The 23575-nt window shown below is 37.5% G+C and overlaps 1 protein-coding gene across 6 annotated transcripts in view; it reads left to right on the top strand.

The window, feature by feature from the left end:
* The first annotated feature begins 3647 nt into the window (after nt 1-3647).
* The window catches only part of BAZ2B (bromodomain adjacent to zinc finger domain 2B), a 118519-nt gene continuing 98591 nt past the window's right edge, over nt 3648-23575 (top strand). For all 6 annotated transcript variants that reach the window (XM_026038167.1, XM_026038164.1, XM_026038166.1 and 3 more), the window contains exon 1: nt 3648-3689. The gene's annotated coding sequence lies outside the window, so the exon portion shown is untranslated. The remainder of the gene's footprint in view (nt 3690-23575) is intronic.

Below are 23575 nucleotides of genomic sequence, written 5' to 3'. Positions count from 1 at the left end.
CCCCTCTATATCTGAAGAATGGCTAGTCATATTAACCTGGCAAATAATATTTTTTCCTATCATGGTGATTCTTCACTGGTCCTTACCAGGTGTTAAATTTGTTCTAATATATTTTGTAATAAAACATATGCTTTGCAAACACTACTCAAAGTCATGTGTTAGCAGATGTATGTGTAGTTCCTAGCCTCTGCAATGAGTTCTGGGTATTCTCTCAGAACACTTTTGAAGAGTTTTGTTTATTTCTTTATTTATTCTTAAGGGAATGGGAGGGCCTTCCTGAAATGGTGAATTTTACAGGATCAGACTCTGCAGATGTTTCTGTAGAGTTTAACTTTAGTCATTGACCTTAGAGTATAGCCCCATGGACAGCTAAATTGCCACAAATGAAGGGGTGTAACCTCAGGCTGTTAGCCTGTGAATAGGGGTGGTGATGAGCAGGAACCTTCTAAACAGACTCCGCCTTTGGGAAGATCTTAATATTGAATTCCACCCTACAATCCCGTAGGAATTTGGAGACTGACCTTGCAAACACTTATGGATAGTATTGATCTTTTGGCATGTGAATAGTCCTAGTGACTTTGGTGTAATTATAGAAATATGTAAAGGTACCTGTCTAAGTGTATGGAGCTTGCTTGGGTTTATTTCTGTTTTCTTCGATTCATCAATTAACTTTTTGAATGCATTGGTGGGTGCAACTACTTAAATATTAACAATAAGGGCAATAAGCATATCAGAAAGTACAAATGGAACTACGAAACAATATCCTGACATGGTAAATTGTGTTTTATGGCACTTGCCATGGAAACATAAAAAGAATGCAGAGACTCTCCCCCCCCCCCTTTTTTTTTTTTTTGAATTAATTCATCATACAAAGAAAAGAAAGAATCCTGCTTCCATACTACACATGCTACAGGATTTTTGTTTGTTTGTTTTGTTTTTAATTTAATTGATAATTATAGCTCTATATTGCCTGGAGGAGGACAGATTTTGAAGCTAGGAACTTCTCTGATATAATAGTTACTTTGTAAACAGCTTCTGTTGAATAAGCATCTTAAAACAAAATAATTGTTAACATGTTAAAATCTTACTAAGTTTGCAGTAGTTAATCTGATTTATTTGTGGCCAATGGAAGAATTATAACTTTTTTTAAATCATATTTTGGTATATTTAATTTGACGCTTGAAGATAACAATATTAGTGCTATGAGAAGTGCTACTGAGAAGTGCTACTCTTAATATTTTTTTACATCAATTATGTTCCAGTAATTTAAATTTCGATACTTCCCTCAATTTTTTTAAGAGAAGAAATACAGTTGGATGTTCTGCTTCTGTATTTGAATTTAAATTATTTGTCCTGATGAATATTATAAAAATTAAAGATTAAATAATATTTAAATAATACATACATATTTACTTTTCATGAGATTGTGTGGTTGGTCTAACTATAAAAAGAAAAAAGGGTTTTGGATGATTATTTAGAGTTAAGATAGTAAAAGAAAAGGATTTATTTGAAATTTACTGGTAGATATATACATAGTGGCCAACAAATTTAGTAGTGAGATATCTAAATCCATTCTTTGTTATCTTTTATTATGAAGTTCTATTATCTCTTAAGTTACAGTAATGTTGTCTTGTGTTGTCTTAGAAAATGTATGAGTTTTTGATGCGTAACATTCTGTGCAAAACAGCTATTTATTGTATCCATGCTCATTCTTTTCCTACATTTTTCTTCAAGAATATTATTAGTAAGTTTTGAGGTTAGAGAGGTACTGACCAATCAAACATGTAGAGCGCTTGGCCTCCGAGTTAATTAAATATGGGTTAATAACATATTATAAGGAAATCATTGTCCTTATTACAGTTATTAGGTAGTTAGTCAAATTACAGCTTCAAAGGAATGCATAGCATGGAGAACTTGGGACTAAATTATGCATTTGAACCTTAGGCCAGCTTTTGCTGTTGAGACAGTTTGCTACTAAGAGAAATTGTGTGTCATTGAAATTAAATGCTTTTCTGGGGATGGAAGGTTCCAGTTTTTAATGAAATTACTGAGTGGTGTAGTGAAATGATTAAAATCTGTATTCCGGGAATGTGGCAGAGAAAAAAAATCAATAAATGCTAGCAAACCTTTGCTGCTGGATGTGAATGCTGGGAATAAAATAAACTAGTACAAAAATAATAATTTAAAACATATCAGCACATTAATTTACTTAGCATGGGTCTCATGAGACATCATCTTCACTAATTTTTAGCATACATTTTACTGTGTAATGAGGAGCTTTCTTTTCTGATATCCCTATTAGACAGGCAGCGTTTTTGCCCTTCCCCCAGTGTTCCTGCATTGCAATCATTGTGCTTGCACTTATTATGTTACAAATGACCGAGGTAAGGCTGACATTCTCATTGCATGCAAAAAGAGCGAGTCTGCCAAGCTGTTTTTTTCCTCCCCCTAATGAAGCAGCTTTGTGAAATCTCCCCATGTGTTAATACTAATGAAGATCCTCCAGCACAATTAAAAATCACAGCCAGTGGCTGAAGAGGAAACAGAAAACAATGGAATCTTTCTACATATACTTACTTCTTTATGCTGAGATCAGCTTTATTTAGAAATGGTGTTGACAAAAATTGCCCATATGTAGCATCTAACAAAGTGAACAGCATGAGCATTTTCTTGAATTCTGCAAATGTAATATTTTATCCGATTATGCTTAAATTACTTAGATCTCTTGATGGATATTTGTAATTGTGCTGGGGTGTAACTTTAAATCTATATTGTTCCGGTATATAAAGAGCAATCTTTTGGCTGCTGAAGTGTACTTTACCCCTGGCCGAGTTTGAGACTATGCCAAAAAAAAAAAAAAAAAAAAAAAAAAAAAAAAAAGTGTGTGGGGGATACCACGTGTGTAGTTTAAAGGGTTTGTAGAGGGAGGCCACAGGCTCTTAGCCGCCTCCAAAAACCCTCTCCAGATGGTTCACGCAAGATAAGAATGTATTATACATTTTCTTTTTTAAGTGTCAGGGGCTGGTGAGTTTTAATACACATAGTTTTGACAACTTTTTTCCTCCCATTGCTTTTGTTACTTGATGTTATTTTATCTATTTCTAAACAGATGAGTTTAATGTCTCTTGCTTTGTGAATTTCTGCCTGTTAGTCTGAAGCCTGTTTGCTTCGTTACCTGAGCCCGCTCCGCGGTGCAGGGCTGCTTGTTCTGCAGGCACCTGAGGCGCTGCGCACGTCTCTTTCCCGTACCGCCTCGCTCCGGAGTGGCTCAGTGCGGACGCGCCTCCTTTTGTCGCTCCTCGAGGGGCGTCTGCCGCCCGCAACTTTCGGGCCCGAAGGGGGGCGCCGCGGCGGCGCTGCCCGTGCGCGGGGCGGGCAGTCACGTCCCGCCGGGTTGCGGCCGCACTGGCAGCTTCGCTTCCCTCTCGAGAGCAGCAACTTTCATTGTTGGCGAGCGAAGCGCTGGGCGTTGACGTCACTCCGGGTCGGAGACTGTGCAGAAAGCCCGCGGCGGGCTCGGCTCAGTGCGGCTGGGCAGGCGCGGTGCGCCGGCACGGACACTGACACGGACGTGCGCGGAGCGGCGCCCGCCCGCCGGCCGTGCTGCGCCGCGCCCGCAGCTCTGCTGGGAGGGGCGCTCCGGCCGCCCCGTCCGCGGCAGCACCTGGAGGAAGGCGGCGACCGGCGAGGTGAGCGCGGCCGCGCCGCTCTTCGCGGTGTGTGTGGGGTGGGGGCGCCGCCTCTGCCGCTCTTTGTTGTGGCGACCGGCACAGAGGGCCCGGGCCGCGGCGGGCGGCGGCCGGGCTGCTCCCGGACGGTTGTAAAGTTGGTGCGCGGCGCCGGTCGCACGGGCCTGACGCTTCTGGCCTGGCCGAACGGCGTGCGCCCGCAGCCCCCTAGGCGGCCCTTTTGTGTGGCGGGGCGTTGCGGCCGCCGCTTCTCTTGACTCTCGGCTCCCGCAGCCCCGCGCGCCGCCCCTCGCCGGCTGCTGCGGCGCGGAGCGCTCGCCCGCGTTCCGTGCGCGCGAAGCGGTGCTCGGCGGGGCCGCATTGCGCGGGGGCGGTGTCGCCGGGCGGCGCGGCCTGGCCGCGTCCCGCGCGCTCTGCGGCCCCTCCGCTGCCCCTCGGCGGCGCGGAGCGCGGCGGCGGGAGCTGTGTTCGGCACCGCTCGCGGCCGCCGAGGCGCCCTCGCTCTTTGTGCTGCTGCCGCCCTCTCAGGGGAGAGGCAGCTGCGGCCCCGGCCGAGCTGTGAATATTTATCCTTTTGTGTATATTACAATATCCTCCATTTTTCTGCCCTCCGAACAACAAGCCTTTCGCCATCTTGGGCAATTTCTATTCCCAAGTCTGGTTGCTTTAGACGGGAGATGAGTGGGAATCCTGGAAGGTCTTTGGGATAAGGCTCAAAGTTTAGGAAATGTTATGGGGACAGTGACGTCACGAAAAGTTTAAGGGGGAAATTTTCCAGGAGTGCGTGTCCTCCTCCGGGATTCCCGATCCAGGGTGCAGTAAACATTTTAAAGTGAAAGGCTCCTGGTTAATGTTTCCTTCTTGCGTGTGCACTCCCTTCCCTGCTGCCGGCTTTTGTAATTGGTAGAGAAATAGTTGTGCTTTTACGTTATTGTCCCTTTGTATTTTCTTTCCTTTCAGCACTTAGCATGTAAAACTAACTTAACTGTTCAGTTGTTTGGAAAGTCTTTTTAAAGTTCTTATGTTAAATATCGTTTCCCCGGGGGGGAGGCACTGCTTGTGTTTTCAGCAAGTAGTTATCCCCTGTGAAGCTGATGTTAAAGCCGAGGTCCAGAATCTTTCCCAAGGACTAAACAATTTCTGTTTGGGATGAGGAATATGGAAATACACAGATGTTTCGTTTTTAAATGACAGTTTGGCACCTATTTGGAAGCAGCAGACATTCAACTATGTTGTTAGCAAGGTTTATCTTGAAAAAGACCTGTATATATTACATGTAGTTTGGATTGTGATCCTGGTGCTGTACAAAGGATGGGAGAATGTAGCTAGCATACTACATTATTAAATAAACAAAAAAACCCTGAAGCCTTTTGCTATAAGCTCTGTGTCAGTTTCATCAGTGAGAAGAGAGACGATAAAAGGTGCTTTTAATAATTTTGAAATACACTTAGAAAAGCCTGATCACATGGTAAAACTTAATTGGATCATTGGATACCTGATTGGTACTGTAAGTCAGGTTCTGATTTTCCATTTTTTTCCTTATACTTGCTTTACTTGCTGCATATTTACAGTCACAGTAACAAGAACATGAAACTGCCTGTGATTAATTTGCATTTCCTTTGTCTTCAGGGTTGGGAAAAACGTTGTCAACAATTAGCATAGAAAGTAATAAGAGTTGCTCTTAGTAGATCAAGACTTTTTTTAAATTGTTTTCCCCCTAACCAGCTTTGAATTGAATGACCTACCTAAAGGATCTTTAGGGCTATGCTTGAGTTCTTAAAATAACAAGTGTACCTTAGTGTGTTTTTTAAAAACTGCATTAGAACGCATGGTTGAATAGAATATTTTCCAGTTACGTGACTCTTAGGTAGATTTAAAGGGTGTAAGTAGTTAAAAGCACATAGAACAGATGGATCTAAATTATACATGCAACAAAGGCCTAGAAGATTTAGTAGATTATAAATGGTGAGTAACGGAGTATTAGTAGTTTAAGAGAACGGTAGTTAAGTATATTTGATATCTCACACCTATAATACACTGTGCATAGTTTTGTCAAAATGCTGCAAAATCAGTAAATTGAATAGCATTTGTTAAGTTGTAAAATAATTTTTGTGAAGTGCATGTAAATGAAACTTTCAGGCATTGTTGGGATGTATCTTTGTTCATTAAATTTCAAGTTTACTTTGAGTGGATTTTTTTTAATCATGAATTTTACCAGTTCTTTGCAAGTGGTGGCATATTAAAGTTAGGTAGTGAAGTTCTTCATAAATAAAAATCTTTGAAGAATAAAAACATTTCTTTAGAGAGTGAGGCAATGATCCCTTTTCATTACTGCATCAAAGTCAGTTCCAAAAGACACAAATAAGCTGTTGTGAGCAAAGTTTATTGACAGTAAACCAGAATTGCAATACTAATATTTTTGTCTTGCAGTCTTTGAACTAAATAGCACCGTACCAGGGTCCTTACAGGTAAATGTCCTGCTGCTTTCCCCCACCAAAAAAAAAAAGACAATTACGTTATTCTAGCTCGTCAGTGAATTAGAACGACTTTATGGGAAAGATTACTAAATGCATATTTTGTAAAATTAGTAGGAATAGCCACTATTAACAGGTAATAAGTGGCTTTTCATGTTTGAAAGATCAATTTGCAATATTTACAATATTTATATAATACTCCTATTTAAACCTTGCAGTATTGTTAGAAGGTGCTGAAAAACTGAGATGTTTGTCCTGTTTGGAGAATTCTACTGAAAACAGAAATAAGCCAATAATGGAAGTCTTTCTTAGTTTCTCTTGCCCTTTTTCTCATTTCTTTGTTTGCATGTTTGTTATAGAACTGAAGTGTAAAGGAGCAGATGTTTTGCAAAACATCCTGATGTGTAGCTTTTTCTTAAGGGAGGAGATAACCCTTCCTTATGATGCATCGAGTTGACAGCTGGTTGATTTCATGGAGCTGCTAAGAAGCCATTAGTGGTGTCATTGAATTGAAACAGAACAGTCACTCCCAGCTTGAACTGGGACTGTTAATGTCTTTGTTGCTACTTTTGTGTTTCCAACCAAGATGTGGAATATGCAGTTGCAGGGAAGACCCTCATCTGTCTTCATCTCACTGAGCTGGGGAAAGGAGGTATCAGCATTTGACTGCTTTTAGTTTTATAGTATTATTGTAATGACCTGTTTGCAGCTCGGAGATCTGAGCCATGAAAAGGCAGACTTAGCAAAAGCAGAAATGCAGTTTATTGCACATGCACTTCTTCTCCACCATGCACATGCAGATACCCTGAGGTATCTTACAATTCAAATGACTGAAGCAAGACTTCCTTTTTTTTTTTTTTTTTTTTTTAATTCTTTAAATTCTCCTTACAACCAGCTTATTTTTAAAGGCATCTTAGTTTTTGTACTAAATAAGAATTAATAAACTTGAATCTCCATTTTTTTTCTTCTCGGGGTGCTTAAGTGCCCCAAGTGATATACTTTCTTGTAACAGAGACCAGATTAAGAAATAATGTACTAAAAGCAGCAGCTTTTGAGTTTGTTGCATTTTACTACAGTGCATTAAGTAAATTATATCATGTTATAAACTACTTTGTGATCCTAAATTGCAGTTTGAAGAAAGAGTGACACGGCTGTTGGGGGTTGGGAGTGCTTGTCATAGGTAGTCTAGTCTACAGCATTCTGAATATGGGCAGAATGTAATAAACATTTTAAATCAGATGTCTATGGTGAAGATAATGTAATACAGAATCCTAGGCGTAGGTACTGATGATCTTCCCCACCTCAGGAAGTTTATTCCTTCCCCAGCCTGTTTAGGAGTGATGTTAGTACTTCAAAACATAGTCAAAGTATTACATTTTTGATTACTTAAGAATTCCATTTATTGTGTTGTGCAGTGGTAGAATGGAAGCACTTTTTGATGAGTGGTAGGAGTTTGGGGTTCTGTGTTCAACTCTTCATGGACGAGTAACGGAAACAAGGATATGGTATTAGCAAGATCAGAGAAGCGAACTCCCCCTAACCCTCTCCAACCTCCATTTATTTCCCTATTAAAAACAAACAAAAAAATCCTGGTATATCAGTATCGATGCAGAAAGTCACAATAGGCAAAGTGCTGGAAGATTTGCATCAGGAAAACTGTAGATGGACAGTGATTTTTTTTTTTTTACAGCAACTTTTTAGTATTTTGTGGAAGTGGTGGGTATGGACTTCATTGTTACACCATTAAGGACAACAATTGCACAGGTATTTTAATCTTTTACCAAAATCACTAGGAGTTAAGTGTTTGCAATAGAAAGGAAGTCATGTTCACTGTCTGTTTTGTAGCGAGTGTTTTATTCAAAACTGAATATTTAATTCAAAACTGAAATATATAGTTTGTTTTCTGCAAATAGTAGTGACTGCTTGAGTTGAGTGCAGATAGCTATCAAGTTGAGTGCAGATAGCTATTAAAAAGTGTGATCATGTGTTTATTCTGTTTCTGCAGAATGTCCAAGCAAGATGAGGTGTTTTTCCATTATTTTGTCTCTTAACAGTGCAATTAAAAAAGCCTACTTATGTATAGAATGTATAATCCAGTTACCACATTATTTTATATATTAGATGGATTAAGTTTATAATTTACTCTCATCTGCAGATTACTGCAGATACCCATCAGTCTTGATTCATTCCTCAAAAAAGAAGTTTTGTGGTTTTCTTTTTTAAAGTATGCTATTTAAAAGATGGATACACAAGTTTCTTCGAGACTTTGCTGTAAAGAAGACAAAAACTAATTTTATAATGTCTTTTTTTTTTTTTTGATGGGGAGGAGTTTGATTTTTATTGCTGTGGGAGTATTTAATGAGATTACTAAGCAAAATAAGCACTGTTAATGAGGAGGACTTGTGCTCGTGTGCTTATTTGCAATTTCGATATGGTAACAAGGAGAGGAAGGTACATTTTTTTTTCCCCTTCTAAATATAACAATGTATTTGATCATATGTAATATAAATCCCTTCTAACATGGAAGTTTTTCCAATGGGTGGGAGGAGACAAGCATCAAATAAAGTGTATTTCAGACCTCACCAAATGACAGACAAATCTCAACTACAGTCTTTGAAAATATTGACTTATACAAAGATAATAGATCTGTCAGTGCGCATTTCATCCTTTTGAAAGGATGATGCCTGTTGCCATTAACATGAAATCTCGCCCATTGCCTTTCTGCTCATACCCATCAGGGCCTCCTGAATGTCCTGGGTTTTTTTGGGTGTAAAGGACATATGACTCTCCTTTCAGTCGATGTAGGTCAGGCATTGTAAAGAGCTGAATGAGTGAAGCCTTGGTAGTTTATAGCAAGAGATTGCAGAGATGTTTCTAGCCCTAGAGGCGAGACTCACAGAAGACCTTTAAAACTATACTAGGAAAAATATAAAGGGAGCATCAGAAACATTGGTCTGCCAAAGGGAGTGTTGACTGTTGTGAATGGTCCCATTGAAAACAACAGGTCAATACTGAGTATATTGCCTAGTCTCAGGTAATATTTGGAGTATAAAATCTTTTAAAAGAAAGTGGGTTTTAAAAATGCAGTAACCATCAGACAGTGCTGTCTTCTTTGTTTTTGGTGTGTGTGTGTGGAATCATTACACAAAACTTCTGCTCTGGAATTATTTCAAGTACTTTGAGGCATTTTAGTATTGGATCTATCAGTCTTCTCTTGTAAATTATAGGAGGTGTAAGCAAGATTTTTTTGGGAATATTTAATTAAATATGGGCATTTAAAGGCACAAAATACTCTGTTCAGCTGTTCTTGAACTTGAATCTTAGTTCATGATACTGTTGCGTGAGAAGTTAGAACTTTCATACGTAATCAGAGAATGGAATCTGAATCATTTTGTTTGGAAAAGGCCTTCATTGAGTCCAATTCTAACCCAGTCTTCTGGAGACTATTCCTTATTTTTTGCATATGTAGCTAGTTCAGTAATTGCTAAATTCAGTGTTTAACACTTCATTTAGATTCATGAATATCTTTATTTTTTTTACTGTTGAAAGAGGCTTTAAGAGTATATCACGTTTTAATAATTCATTTTAGAACAGTGATAGTGTGAGATAAGTGAATGTGATAAGCAGCAACCTTCCCCCACCACCCCGAAGTCCTCTGTCTTTTCTTGTAAAGAAGAATCCAGCTTGAAGATAATTACTGCAATGGCCGAGCTGAGGAACGTAATTGTGTGTTTTTTACCCCATTTTCTGTTCTTACACTTTTCCACAAGCATGCACTCATTAATCAAAGACGCTGCACTCCTGCTGAGGGCGGAGAGGTTCATCAAATTGGCAGCCAGTTTGGTGTAAAGAAGGGTGTACTGAAGCTCTTAACACGCTGGGACATAAATAAATCTAAGGTCTTTGTATGCAAACCCTGGAGGTTAATACTGTATAATTCAATGTCCTGTCTTTGTTTTTATGATTGATGTTAAATGTTTGAAGCTTGATGCAAGCTTTCTAGTAGGTTGGGGCTGACTGATTGGTTGAAGCAAAAAAGCATTAGTTTGGCTGGGGGACTTTGTGTGTGCTGTGGAGATTGTTAGATTTTTAGATTTTTTTTTTTTTTTCGGGAGATCATTGTTGTACTGTTTGAGCTGCTGTAGGAATGTTCCAGAGTGACAACTCCTGCTGTGATAATGGACCTAGTGCATGAAATGCCAATAGTTTGGTCCTGTTTGTTCTGAAGCTTACTGCTATTTGTATCCTTAACAGAGCTAACATGAAGAACAAGCAAAAAACTACTGGGATTTCTCTGTAGAATTAATGGTAGGATTTGGCTTTAACATGAATTAGTTGAATATTCATAATTTAAGAACAGCTGGTTACAGCAAGCAGTCATTTGCAGGCTATTATAAACCATTCCACTCACACACAGAGGTTGGTTTTTTTTTTTTTTTTTTTTTTTTTTTTTTTTTTTTTTTTTTTTTTTTTAATTTTTTTTTATTGATCTACCTGCATTTAAAATCTGGTCACTGCAGCCACAGAGGTTTTTCATTTTAGCTGTGCTTGCAGCACATAACAGCCTCAGTATTAAATATTTAATTCTAACAAAATGCTGAATAAAATAATAAACTGTGATCTTTGAAGAAGGAAAATGTAAGGGTCAGCAATGACACGCATCTTAAATGCAAAATCTTGTTTATGTAAAGCAGCATAAAAATAACATCATTTAACCTTCATAGTCCTTTGATTTTTTTTTTCTTTTTCTGTTCTGAATAAGAAATCTTTTTAGATCTATCAAAGGTTACCTTATTTAAAGTATAGTTGCAGCAATTTGTGGATTTAATGCTTTGTATGCACAGAATTTTGGGAAGGGAAATATGTTACACAAAATCACGATTCAATAAAATAGCAGTAAGCGCAGTCTTGCCATGTAGAAAAAAAAATGGCTATATCAGAAATGGCTATGGTGTTTTCATGGATTGGATTCTCCATTGTTAAGCTATATAATACATACTTTGGAATATTGGTCAGTAATAACATACTTGAGCTGAATTAGCAAATATTGTGTTTTCTTTCTGTTTTGCTTTTCCATTTCCAATTTATAAATGGAGGTATTCCATTAATTTATGCACTTTAATAACTTTTCTGTATCTCGATTATCTTAGTGACTGGAACTTCTGAAGGAAGAGTTATGATATTTAATCATAAAAATCTACTTTCTGAGCATCCCTGATTTCTGTGTGGCCATGACTATTCAAGGCCCAGGATGGTCACGGCCACACAGTTTTTAATATGTAATTTGCTATCTGATAATCTGGCATGCTGTCAAAAGGGATTGTGGAGGAAATATGTAAACAGATTTTCTGTTTTATATACCATATATCCATAATGATAGGAAACCTGGCCTAGAAAGGTTCCTGAGTATGTTAATAAGTGTGTTAGAAACATCAGAGAGAGGTCATGTAAGTCTGAAAGGCAGCTCATTTTTTTCAGCCTGTATTCACTGATCTAATAAAAGGGACCATCTTTCCCTACAACTATAGTCTTTTTGTTTGTTGGTTATGCTGCTTACAGGTTTGTTTGTTGGTTATGCTGCTTTCTTACAGGCCGCCCTGTAAGAAATGCTACCTAGTATTTTCTAATTCAACTCTGCTAATACTTCATTCTAAGAGTTATCTTTAAATATTTTATTACTCCTTTTAGAAACTGACATAAACTGTTGATCAGAAATAGTAGTTGAGACTTAAAAATATGTGGTTTAGACAGAAAAATGAGACAAAAATAAAAAGTGTGGACTGGTTGTATCTTTTGAGGACTCCCCCTCTGCTGTAATGCCAGAAGCAAATTCTTTCTAGCAGGTTTTAAGAGCTTTCAGTGTAAAAAAAGGAGTTCTTTATTTTCTAAATTACCATGCATATTAGAAACAATGGGGAGTCCATTTTGACTCCTTCAGGGATATTACCCTAAGTGGGAGTGGAAAGTTGTAAATGAATGCTTTTCACTTCCTTTTGTCTGTTGGTTGAAGCACTGAATGAAAATAGTCAGTTTAACAATCCTTGACAATCAGTCAACAAGGGGACCTGATAGAGAATCTCCACCATATCCTCCATAGTGAGGGTGCCAAAAGGCTTCTGGAGTCCCAAGGAAAGTGTCACTGAAATGTGACTATGAGACAAGTGAAGGAAGTTCAAAATCTATGGCTTTTCTGAAGACCATGGATGTAATATATAGGATGTAATCTGGCCGAATGGTGTAGCAATGGTGTGGCAATTATAGTTGGTTACCTGCATAGAGGGGGCTTTGCATGTTATGACTATTATGTAATTAGAAGACAAAATCAGAATAATATCAGGAAGATACAAAATTGCTGAAACTTAGGGAAAGCACTCAAAATCAGAATAATATCAGGAAGATACAAAATTGCTGAAACTTAGGGAAAGCACTCAAATTCACACTTCTAATTTGAGTGTGCCAGAGAGAGATTTGAAAGACAGTGTTTAAGCTGAGTTAGTAGAACAAAAGATGGAGATGTCCTGCACATTTTCACCATGTGTTCATAGGACTTCTATTTGTTATCAGACACCAAATAAAAATAGTACTAACTTGCCACTTAATGCTTATAAGAGACTTTGGATAATTAAATTCTTGAAGGACAGTGGATAGTTTAAAGAATGAATATATTCCTAAAATGACAGCAAAATAATATTTTGCATTATTTCTTTTGTATTTAACTGTGGTATTAGCAGTTACATTTCTGTGATTGTCATCATTTTGCTTTTCTAGAAGTGCTTCTGAAGTGAAATCTCCTTTTCTAAAGACAAATACATAGCAAGCCTTCCTCCCAAGCCAGACATATTTTGCATAAGCGTGAGTAGTGATGCCGTAGATAAGACTTGTCTAGAGGGTTAGTTTTAAAGCACCACTTTTCACAGTTCTGTGAGGAAATGTGTACGTATGGAAAGTAGTAGTGAAATGAAATGATAGAAGGTAAAAGAAACTATAAAGGTAACGTTAAGTAAAAATTGGGAGATTTACTGGCAAATGTAAATCTTCAGTGTTGGCTGATACAGTGTTGAACAGATAGCACATTGCTGTTTGCTGTATTAATACAAGTGATTCATGCAAACTAGCATTTAAGGGTAGTGTTCTGTCCCTACATAGCCATATAAAATGAATTATATATTTGGACAGATATTGTGTGATAATGTAAAGACTTAGAGAACAGGCATGTAAGGGGGGCGTGTAGAATGTAGAATACCTATCTTTTTTACTCTCTGAAAACTTTATTTATGTAAGTATTGTGGTTTTGGTAACTTGCAAAATACTTCTAAATAAGACATGGAAGAAGATCGTCTGGAATGATTTATCTGAACATTAAAATCCTTTGTGTTACATGTTTTAGGAGACATTAGAAAAGTCTTAAAGTGGAACAAGATCTACTAACCTGCATTTTGGAAAGTGGGATGATTATTCTGACACCCCAGCCTGGCTTCAATGAAACTTATCTGCTTTAAACCTATTTTATAAAACTTAAAAAGACTGAGGGGAAAGTTTATTCTTTAGTCTTTTTCCTCCCTTCAGCTTCCAGGAGTGGACCATAAATTCAGGTAATTTGAGTGCTGAGATCGATCTGCATGTGCATCATACTATGTCCTCTCTGTGTCCAGAGTTAGCAACCCCTTCCAAGTGACCGTGTCTGTAAGTAAATTTTGAGTGTTCATGACTGAAGATATAAATTTGATTTTTTTTCATTCCAAAAGGTTATTTTAAAGAGCTATTTCAGTGCCAAATTTAAAGTGTCTATCTCTTCTTAATAGCCGTTCAAACTTATTTTAGTAGTTACGTTAACAGTAAAAATCCTTTCCTACTGTTTCCTCCCCACTGTAAATGGTTAGTGAACCATTTATACAATCCTCTAGGGAGACCTGGTAACACAGCATTCTTGGTGAAAACATCACTGCAAGTTGTAACTTTATGCTTGGCATGAACTGTGGTGATCATAGAAAGCACAGAACACTTAAATAAACATGTGTATTTTTCTAAAGTTGATTAAGAAGAATATTTTCTCGTTTGCAAAATATTTCTAAACTTCTAAATCTTTTGTTTAGAAAGAATAGCTGCTTTTTGTTCTTTCAGGTTTTTGTGAGCCTGGATGTGCATAGTCTAAAAATGGAAAGGAACAGTTAAAATCTTAAGTATCATAGAATGCTTAAGGTTGGAAGGGACCTCAGAGGTCATTGAGTCCAACCCCCCTGCACACACAGGGTCACCTAGAGCACGTGGCACAGGGCTGCGTCCAAGCGGCTTTTAAAGATCTCCAAAGAAGGAGACTCCACAACCTCTCTAGGCAGCCTGTTCCAGTGCTTTGTCACCCTCACAGTAAAGAAATGCTTCCTTAAGCTCCTGTGGAACTTTTGGTGCCTCAGCTTGTGGCCGTTTCCTCTAGTCCTATCCCTGCCCACCACTGAAAAGAGGCCGGCTACCTCCTCCTCACTGTCTCCCTTGAGGTATTTATACACGCTGATCAGGTCCCCCCTTAGCCTTCTCTTCTCCAGGCTGAACAGGCCCAGCTCTCTCAGCCTTTGCTCATATGGCACATGCTCCAGGCCCCTGATCATCCTGGTAGCCCTGCGCTGGACTCTCTCCCGCAGCTCCACATCCCTCTTGTACTGGGGAGCCCAGAACTGGACACGGTACTCCAGATGTGGCCTCACCAGGACTGTGTATAGGGGACATGCTACATCTGAACTTAAATATTCAAGAGCAGAAATAGTTTTTAAACTACTATGTTTTAAAGGTTCTGTGGTTTGGTAAGTGATATTCGATAGTGTTACTAATTTTCCATTTTCTTTCATATATATTTTTTAATTTCACTTTTTTTTTTTTTTTGTTGAATGTAAGATATTTGGAAGGAAATTACAGGGCACAGTGTGAAGTTTTTCTGTTATCTTAAGGGGAAAAAAAATCTGCCCTCCTGGAAGAATGCCTTGTATTTGTTATTTGACTCTAATTCTTCCCTCATTCATTCTAGGCTCCTTGTGCTTACAAATATTGAAATATATTCTACCATATACGTTTTGTCATATATGATAGTTTTACATAGTGTAATTTATACAGATTTTTTCCATGTCCCTTTCTTTCCCTGTACCTGTATATGCATATTTAATCTTAAGTTTATCTGAAACCGTTAGAAGGTCCATAATATTTGTAAACTTAGATCACCCACCCTTCTCTTCAGTTACTTGTTTTTTCAGCTTTGCTACAACTTATGAAATTATTATAGGGAAGAGGCTATTTTTTTCTTCTGCTTATAAATTTTTGGAATAGTCTTGTTATCAAATATTGTCAGACTTGGAAGGGGTGGGTGGAAGATGACTGATGCTAGAACAGTTTTTTTTCTGCTTTTTATAGGCAGTCTTGAACTGCTTATTGCAGTGCGTTAGATTTTTATTTGTGTATGTAACGCTTTTTCAAGCTACTTGAAAGTTGAGTAAATTGACTCTTGGAGTAAATTAAAATCCTTGTCCTGTCCTTAACCTGTTGTTAATTTTTTATGTAACTGTTAGCTTGGTGTTTGCATTGACTAGTTGGAAAATTGTAACATTATTCTATATGTTGGGAGAAATCAGTTTTTCTCCCTTATCTACAGAAGTTAAATGTTTTTAAGTGAAACTACTAAATACTGTGTAGTGGTCTTGTGAATGAATCTGTACTTTCTTATCCCGTGTTTGTTAATGTTGGAGAGGATCTTGTTGGTTCACTGAGGTTTTAGGTACCAACCATATTCCACACTCATGCGGTGGAGCAGCTGACAGAATGGTATCTGTAGCAGATCCTGTTTTCACATAATTCATGAATCCTCCATGCCGCAGGTTTGAATGAGGTCTGGTGTCCTGGCTGGGATGCTGAACTCCTGAGGTGTGCTCAGCTTGTCTTTGAGCAGAGTGTGAAGCTTGTGAAGAAGGGCCTCGAGCGGAGGGTAGAGCATCCAGCACAAGGACAGCACAGGTAATGAGGTGTAGTCCAGAGGTATCTCCTGCATTTTGCTGTGTGGCACTGGCAAAGACATGGTTGAAGTTTTGTCCAGTCATTGGCCTATTGCTGTTTTTTCTTGAGACAGTAGCAAAGTTCTGAGCAGTTCAGTTATACCTGGATAAGTGCTCATTGTGAGTTATTTTATATTCAGTCACTGCTTTTTATGGCAACTCAGGGGTGGGCTGTTGGGGAAATAAAACAGGACAGAAGAAAGAGTAATTTCTGTTCGAAAATAAATACTTGGACTATGATTGTGTATTATGGTCGCAGAAATGCATGAACTAGTAAGAACTATGCATATATAAAAATGTATGGATATGTGTATGAATATATGTAGTATGAAAAACAGTGATGAGGGAAAGTATCTTGCTGGATGATAAAGAGATTTCATGCTGTGTAGATTCCTCTATAAATGAAGAATTGGATGCTTCAAATTATAATTATGTAGTGGTTGTTTTCACAGATTGTTTTTCAACTTCCTGTTGTAGTATACCTCTAATTTTATTGAATAATAAATAATGAATATGTTCATTAGTATTTTGAAGTACAGGGGTTATTTTTTGTAAAGTAGCGTTTCTGCTCTTAGAGGTTGTTTATCCTTTTATTTGTTTTTCCTGATGCCATCTCAGTTGCCATGGAAACAAAGGGAACCAGCAGCCAGTCCCTGAAGTTGAAAGGATCCTGGCTGATTGACCTGTTTCTCCTTGTCTTTCATGGAAACACATGTTTAAGAGGGGAGGGAAAAGGTAAATAACTTGCACTACTGTTAACTTGCATCTGCCTTTCGATGGTTCATGTGACTTGGAAAAAAAAAAGTACTCGAGAACAGGGTTTTACTTATGCTTTTCAGGAGAGGGACTGTGATGGAAAGGTGCTTTATGGTGTGCTGGTAATAAGAAAGAGCGGTGAAGAGCTTCTGAAGTTTGCATGATATTTTGAAATTGGAAAGTAATTTTATGATTTGATGCCTGATTTCTATCTTGAAAACCTGGTCCTAATCCAGTGTGTATGTATATTGAGTGTATTATACTCAAAAGTGTGTATGTACAGTATTCACATTGTGGTCCTCAATGATGTGAGATGTGGTCCCAATTAAAAAAATTACCTGTAATACAGGGAATGCTGTTAACAATGTGGAATACATCCTTATTTTTCCAGGTCACTTTTTTTTTTTTTTTAAATCCTTAAATAGTTACTCCCTCAGGTCCAGAGTCTCATTAGCCTAAAAGATTAGTATGTGCTAACTTGTGCTTACATACTTTGTTTTATGAACAGAAATTGAGCTCAGATGCTTTTTATGAAGCTACAAATATGTTCTTAGATAAAACTCAGCTACTTCCGTCATAGTCTTGGCTAGTACTCATTATGCAAGATGTTACTTTGACTTCTCCTTTCTTTAATTATTTTAGTGTAACTTTTAAGTACATTGAAAATTTTGTGACTGCACTAGCTGGTCACCTGTTTGTCCGTTCCATACAATAGTCATGACTGAAATTAGGCTAGTAGTTCAAAGACAAGTTCCTTTGTTTTTTATGAAAATCAATGACTGTGTTGAATAACGCACGTAGTTTGTGCTTCTTGTGGCTTTCTCCATGCTCCAGCAGTTGGCTGGCTCATGGACAGGACCATGCAGCTCAGCAGAACCCTTTTGTACAGAGAGCTGCTTTCATGGCTGTTCTTTCAAACAGAGCTCTCTTTCTTGGAGCTCTCTTTGCTACATTCTGTGGAGGTAGGAAAATATGAAGGACCATCTTAGGAAATTTCTGCTTGTTGGAGAGCTTGTTTCTCCCAAGAATACCTGCCGTAACTGTTAATTCGGTTTCTGTGGCTTTGTCGTTACACCTTTATGCATGTACTGTATGTATAATAGAGAATGTGAATACTGAACACTAAACTCTACCTTTTTACATCAAAATCTTTGGTTTCTTTTCCAGAAATTTGGTGTGATTCAGTTACTAAATGTGGTACTCTGTGTTAAACAATATTAATATTAAAGTGCTAGTTACATAAGTAGTTAACAAACAATCAAATATTTCTGTTGCTGAATCTCTCTCAAAATTATTGCTGAGTGTGAAGTGTTTCTTGCTGAGTGCTGTAGATAGTATGACTCAAGTCAGCCTAACTTTATTATTTTTTTCACCCCAGTAGTACATGGAGAACATTATACATGAAATGCAAACTTGGCTTTATGAAATGCGTAAAAATAATACTTAGATTTCCAAAGCTTTCATTTTAACTGAGGATTTTCCAGAGCCAAAACCTGTATGCTTAAGAACATTCTGTAAAACTGTGTGCATGGCTACCATATGGACAGCCGATTGCAGTTGCATTAATAAAGGTAGGGCTTTTCATTTTAATTTGTCAAACCTGTAACAAAAACCATAGTATTTTCAGAAGTAAATTCATAGCCATTTTCAACATGAGCAAAAGGTTTTAAAAAAATATTTTGAGGTAGTTTTTAATGATGATTTCTAGTTAGTTCATGTCTGTATTTTGTACTGTAAACCAGATTTGCTACGACAAAGGCTGCATTGGTACCTGCTTTATTGTCTTTTACATTGATTTCAAGCACGTGTCAATAACTGACTTCATTTTAGAAAAAAAAATTAAAACATTGCTGAAAACAAATTTTAGTATATTTTCAGTCAACAAAATTAAGGTTCCATTAGGTTCCATCTAAATTCAAATAATTTTCAACAGAAAAGTATGAAAAATTAGAAATTAGAGCACTATTTTTTTCTACAAGTTAAAACAGAAGCTCTGATATTTTTTGTAGCCACAGTCCTTTAAATTTTGTTGATGTTTATGAGTTATAGTCCCTGTAGCAAACATTGAAACGTGGGCTTTTAAAGAGTGATTTCATAAAATAATTCATTTTTTAACTTTGTTACATTTTAGGAACAATCCATTGATTGGTCAAAGTCTATAGGTCACCAATTGTTTCAAGCTTTTAAGAGAAAGTAAATTTTAATCATCTTTTCTTCTGAACAGAATGGAATTTATTGTAAAATTATTCCAGACTTGATTATTTTTCCATGGCTACAGTTTTTGCATCTGAGATCTTCAGATATTAAATGATGCTTAGGATGAGATTTCAGAAATGCTTAGTATGGCTATTGACAGTAGTGCTGTGGAAGTGCTTTTGGTTTAATTAGTAGCAGAATTGATCAGTGTTCAGCAGTGATGAAAGCCTCATCATTTAGCTCAAGCTCTAGCCTTGCAGAAGTGAGGAGGCAAGGTAAGAAAGGCCTGATGTTTTAGGACTTCAGGTGCCTTCTGGTCTCTTGCCCTATTTTGTTCTGCAGCAGCCTCTCCATTCAGGATGTAGGGCTCTTTCAGTCTCTGGAAGAATTGCTTTCGCAAGCCCATGGCTTATCTGGGCAGCCTTTGTTTTAGCGGAAACCTGATCCGAAACTGTGTTCTAACTCCAAACATGAACTCTCACAGATCAGAAAAAAATGTACTGGTGTGAAATTTTCTTGCCCCAGAAGAGTAAGGAAGCAGAGGGGAAATCATTATAATCCTCTGAAACATGAAGTTGTGGATTATATTAATATGTAGTCCCTGATAAAAGCCTGCAGACAATCCAAGAGATTTGCTTATCTCCATAGAGGCATATAGGCAGGTCATTTCCATTGTTCCATTGTGGTGATGAATTTAATATTTATGAACCATACAAAATTATTGATATCATTCATATTCTTATACTTTATTTTGTGTATATAATTCGCCCTTGTTTAGTGCTTTACCAAAGATACAGCGCAGTTGTACGATATGTGTTCAAGACTTATGTCATTGCTTACATTGTCAAGAATTTGCTCCTAGGAAAGGAGAAGCCGGATGCGAAAATAAGGTTTGGTCGTCCTGGCAGCCAAGACCACAACTTCTGACAGCTTCTCAAGTTCTTTTCACTAGTAGGAGATTACACATGTATCTTAATTTACGGTTCCAGCTTGCAGAGATGTCTTGTACTCCATTGGCTTGGTACCACAGGGTTGTCAGTTCTTTTTGTTTAATGCTACAGTGGAACAAAACTACTGCTTTGAACTAGATATTATCAAAATTCTGTGCCACAGGAAAATAATAACTCTACTTGAAAGACAACCGAAAATGCACTGAAGGACAGAGTTGAATTCGTCAGAACAGTGTCACTTTTATTTCTGGGATGTTTTAGTGAATATTCTTAAACTACTTTTTGCATTGTATTGTCAGTAAGAAAGCATGAAAATTCAAAGTTAATCCAACAGAATACTGAAATGGCCTTGAAGTGTTTGTATTGTAAAACTGGGATATCTTTAAGGTTCATCAGGACAAGGTATGTGATTAAGATTTAGTTCATCCGATGAATGATATTTCCTAAGATAAATTTTATTCGTCTCTTATTTTCTTTCCCTGTATTGCAGTTTGTGTTGTGTTATGAGAGAACATCAGCACACATGGTCGCTTGGTGACTTAGTGATTTGAGTGTTAGGCGTAAGTGAAACCTGGACATTAAAGGGTATGAAGACGTAGATCCTTCTGGTTGACTTTTCTAGGATGAAGTATATAGTTGGCATAACGCAGCTAAAAACAAGAAGTTTTTAAGTTACCCAGATAAAGTTAAATGAAAATTTTCCATTTTCAGAGGGAAAAAAAGCAACCAATTCTAATAAAGCAATAGAGAGGGAGATGTGTTGATTTTTCTCTCCTCCTTTTTTATTTTTTCTTGATAGTGGAGAATTTGTCAGTGTTAAATAGATGCAGTAATGTACATAAATACTTAAGGAATATAAAACTGACTGCAAAGCTCAAAATAATTATAAAGTTCAACTGAGATAGAAATGGAAATGTTTTATAAATCATTTGGACCTGCTTTTTTCCTAACTGGGTGCTGTACGGTCATGATTTAGCACTGTTGACCTAAATTGAAACAGCAGTTGTCTTCTCTTTGAGGAAAAGAAATTGTTTCCCTCTTAGCGGGCAGACGGCTCTAGCACGTCAGGCCCCCATAGTGCGAGGCACCTTCACTGGACTCCTGTCCTATGTGTTGGCTTCGCTGTCTTCTCAGGGCCCCTGTTCATGTGCTGCTGGGGGACTACCCTTCCTGCGTTTGGTGTGGTGGGCCCAGCCTGGAGGGTCTCCTGTGCTTCTTGACCTCAGGAAAGCTAATTTCTTCTCTGAGGACCCTGTTGAAGAAAAGCCCTATGGACAAGAGCCCAGGTCACGTAAATAACATGTGATTTGCTGTGTCAGCTACATTGGATGGCTCATGTCATGTCTCTGGACAGTTGAGGACTGAACAACTGAAGTTTTGTACTGTTTGTACTGGTATTTGTACCGGTATTTCTGCTATTGTCTTTCTATAATACAGATTTTTGCATTACCATTGATATATTTACTCGACCCATTTAAACCTTTTTTGTTCACATCAAATAACGTTATACTTTTCTAAATTTCAAAAAATGTATGGTTTAGTTCATTTTTTGGTGGTTGTAATTCTTTCTTACAATTATCAGTCTCCAGTTCTCAGTATGTGATTCCTTAAATTTTAAAACTTCTCTCTTTTTTTTTCTCCTTTTTTTTTGTTGAGGCAGTACCCTTTTCAGAAACTCATTAAAGGAGTTGGAATCTGTCCGTAATAACAGAACACATTCTCACATCTATTGAAGATTGTATTACTTTATTTAAACAGCCAACGCTATTCATATTGTAGCCGTGGAATGTACGGTACAATCCATTACCTTGTAACTTTCAGTTTGCAGTTAGTAAGAGCTGTGTCCCAATAGTTACAGCAGAGTTGTAAATCTTTTATATTAGTTTATATTACACTATTTTATATTTTAAATCAATTATTAAGCCCTTTTAAGCTGTAGTGAAGATGAACCATATCAAGGACAAATAGTATATTTTATTATCACAGTTTCTTCATATTCTTATATTCTTACGTATTTGTTTTTATTTAGCTTACACTTCTTAAGTGGTTGTTGAAGGCAGCTCCCAGTACAATATTACACAAATTTGAATGTGTGTTTCTTCTGTTAGAGTGTAAAACCAGTGTCTCCCAGGGGCACAATTATGGGGTATAGTGAAATGTGGAAGAGAGAATGTGATATTGCTATCTCAGGACTGCAATATGTTGCCTTCAGTTATGCGCAGTATAAGTAACGATCCTTGTTCTGCAGGTAGAAGAAAATAGGACTGTCCTGTTGAACAGAATATTCCAGTGTCTCAGGGAGTTACGCCTTTGTGCTTATAGAAAATGCTATTGTTCTGGAAATGAGTGTGATAGAATTACGAATACTTCGTGTTCCATAAGGCATATTTCTAGGAGGAAAAAAAAAAGTCTATGCTTTGTTATCTCAGGTCAGTCTGTAAAATAAAATATTTCTACTGATTCTTAGTATACATGTTATCATGCAGTTCACCTGTTATCGTGGTCCACTGCAGGAAAAGAACAGCTGTTGAATATGTTACAAGTTGATAATTTTTTTCAGGGTTTTTATCTGGTGGCTTTTTGAGTTTTGTTTGTGAAAATACATACTGCTTCAAGTCATATAATTTCTTGTGTATTTCCTCTGAACATTTTTTTTAACATATATCACTAGCAACTATAGCTAAAAAAAACTTTTGCATTCAGTCTACATTAGCTCCTCATTTGTTCTGTGTTACATAATATGAGGGTATTTTTCTTTCCCAGGGCATCTGGGGCTCTAAGTGGCAAATGATTGTATATACATTTGATGAGATGTTTCTTAGCGTTTCAGAATTCCAGATGTACGTGCATTTCTTTCTACTTGCTCTCTGATTTTTAAAAATGAGATGTGATTTTGCAACTTGGATTAATTGCTTTGCTAGAAGGCAGGCAGTATTTTTGTTTATTTTTATTTGTTTTTCTATCATGGATGTGAAAATTGGGAGAGACAAAAACTGATCTAAATGTAGCTATACTTGATAATTAATTTCTGATTTAATTTCATTAAATGGGAGCTTTACCTGGCCAGCTGATCGGTGCTTTCATTTGAGGAGTTGCAGGCTGATAGCACATAGGAGGTCTTCAAAACCCGCCTGGATGCCACCCTGTGCCACATGCTCTAGGTGTGCCTGCTTGAGCAGGAAGGTTGGACTAGATGATCTGTAGAGGTCCCTTCCAACCTTAAATATTCTGAAATATTCTGAAATATTCTGAAATATTCTGAAATATTCTGAAACATAGGGTTACATAAGGGAGACTCCAGATTAAAATTTTAGTGATCAGACTACTTTAAGTAACTGTTTTGATCTCTTGGCAAGATTTCTGAACATACCATCTAGCCCTGTGTATCATGAGATTTCAGTGTTTGTAGACTTCAGAATAAATTACTTCTGAAAATAGAGTCTGATGATGGCTGTATTTTCTCATATTAAGGTTGTGCC

Source organism: Nothoprocta perdicaria, unplaced genomic scaffold (assembly GCF_003342845.1).
Source record: "Nothoprocta perdicaria isolate Ctin4 unplaced genomic scaffold, notPer1 scaffold_203, whole genome shotgun sequence".
Lineage (NCBI taxonomy): Eukaryota > Metazoa > Chordata > Aves > Tinamiformes > Tinamidae > Nothoprocta > Nothoprocta perdicaria.
The sequence above is the reverse complement of the archived record's forward strand: the minus strand, read 5'-3'. Positions and strand labels throughout refer to the sequence as shown.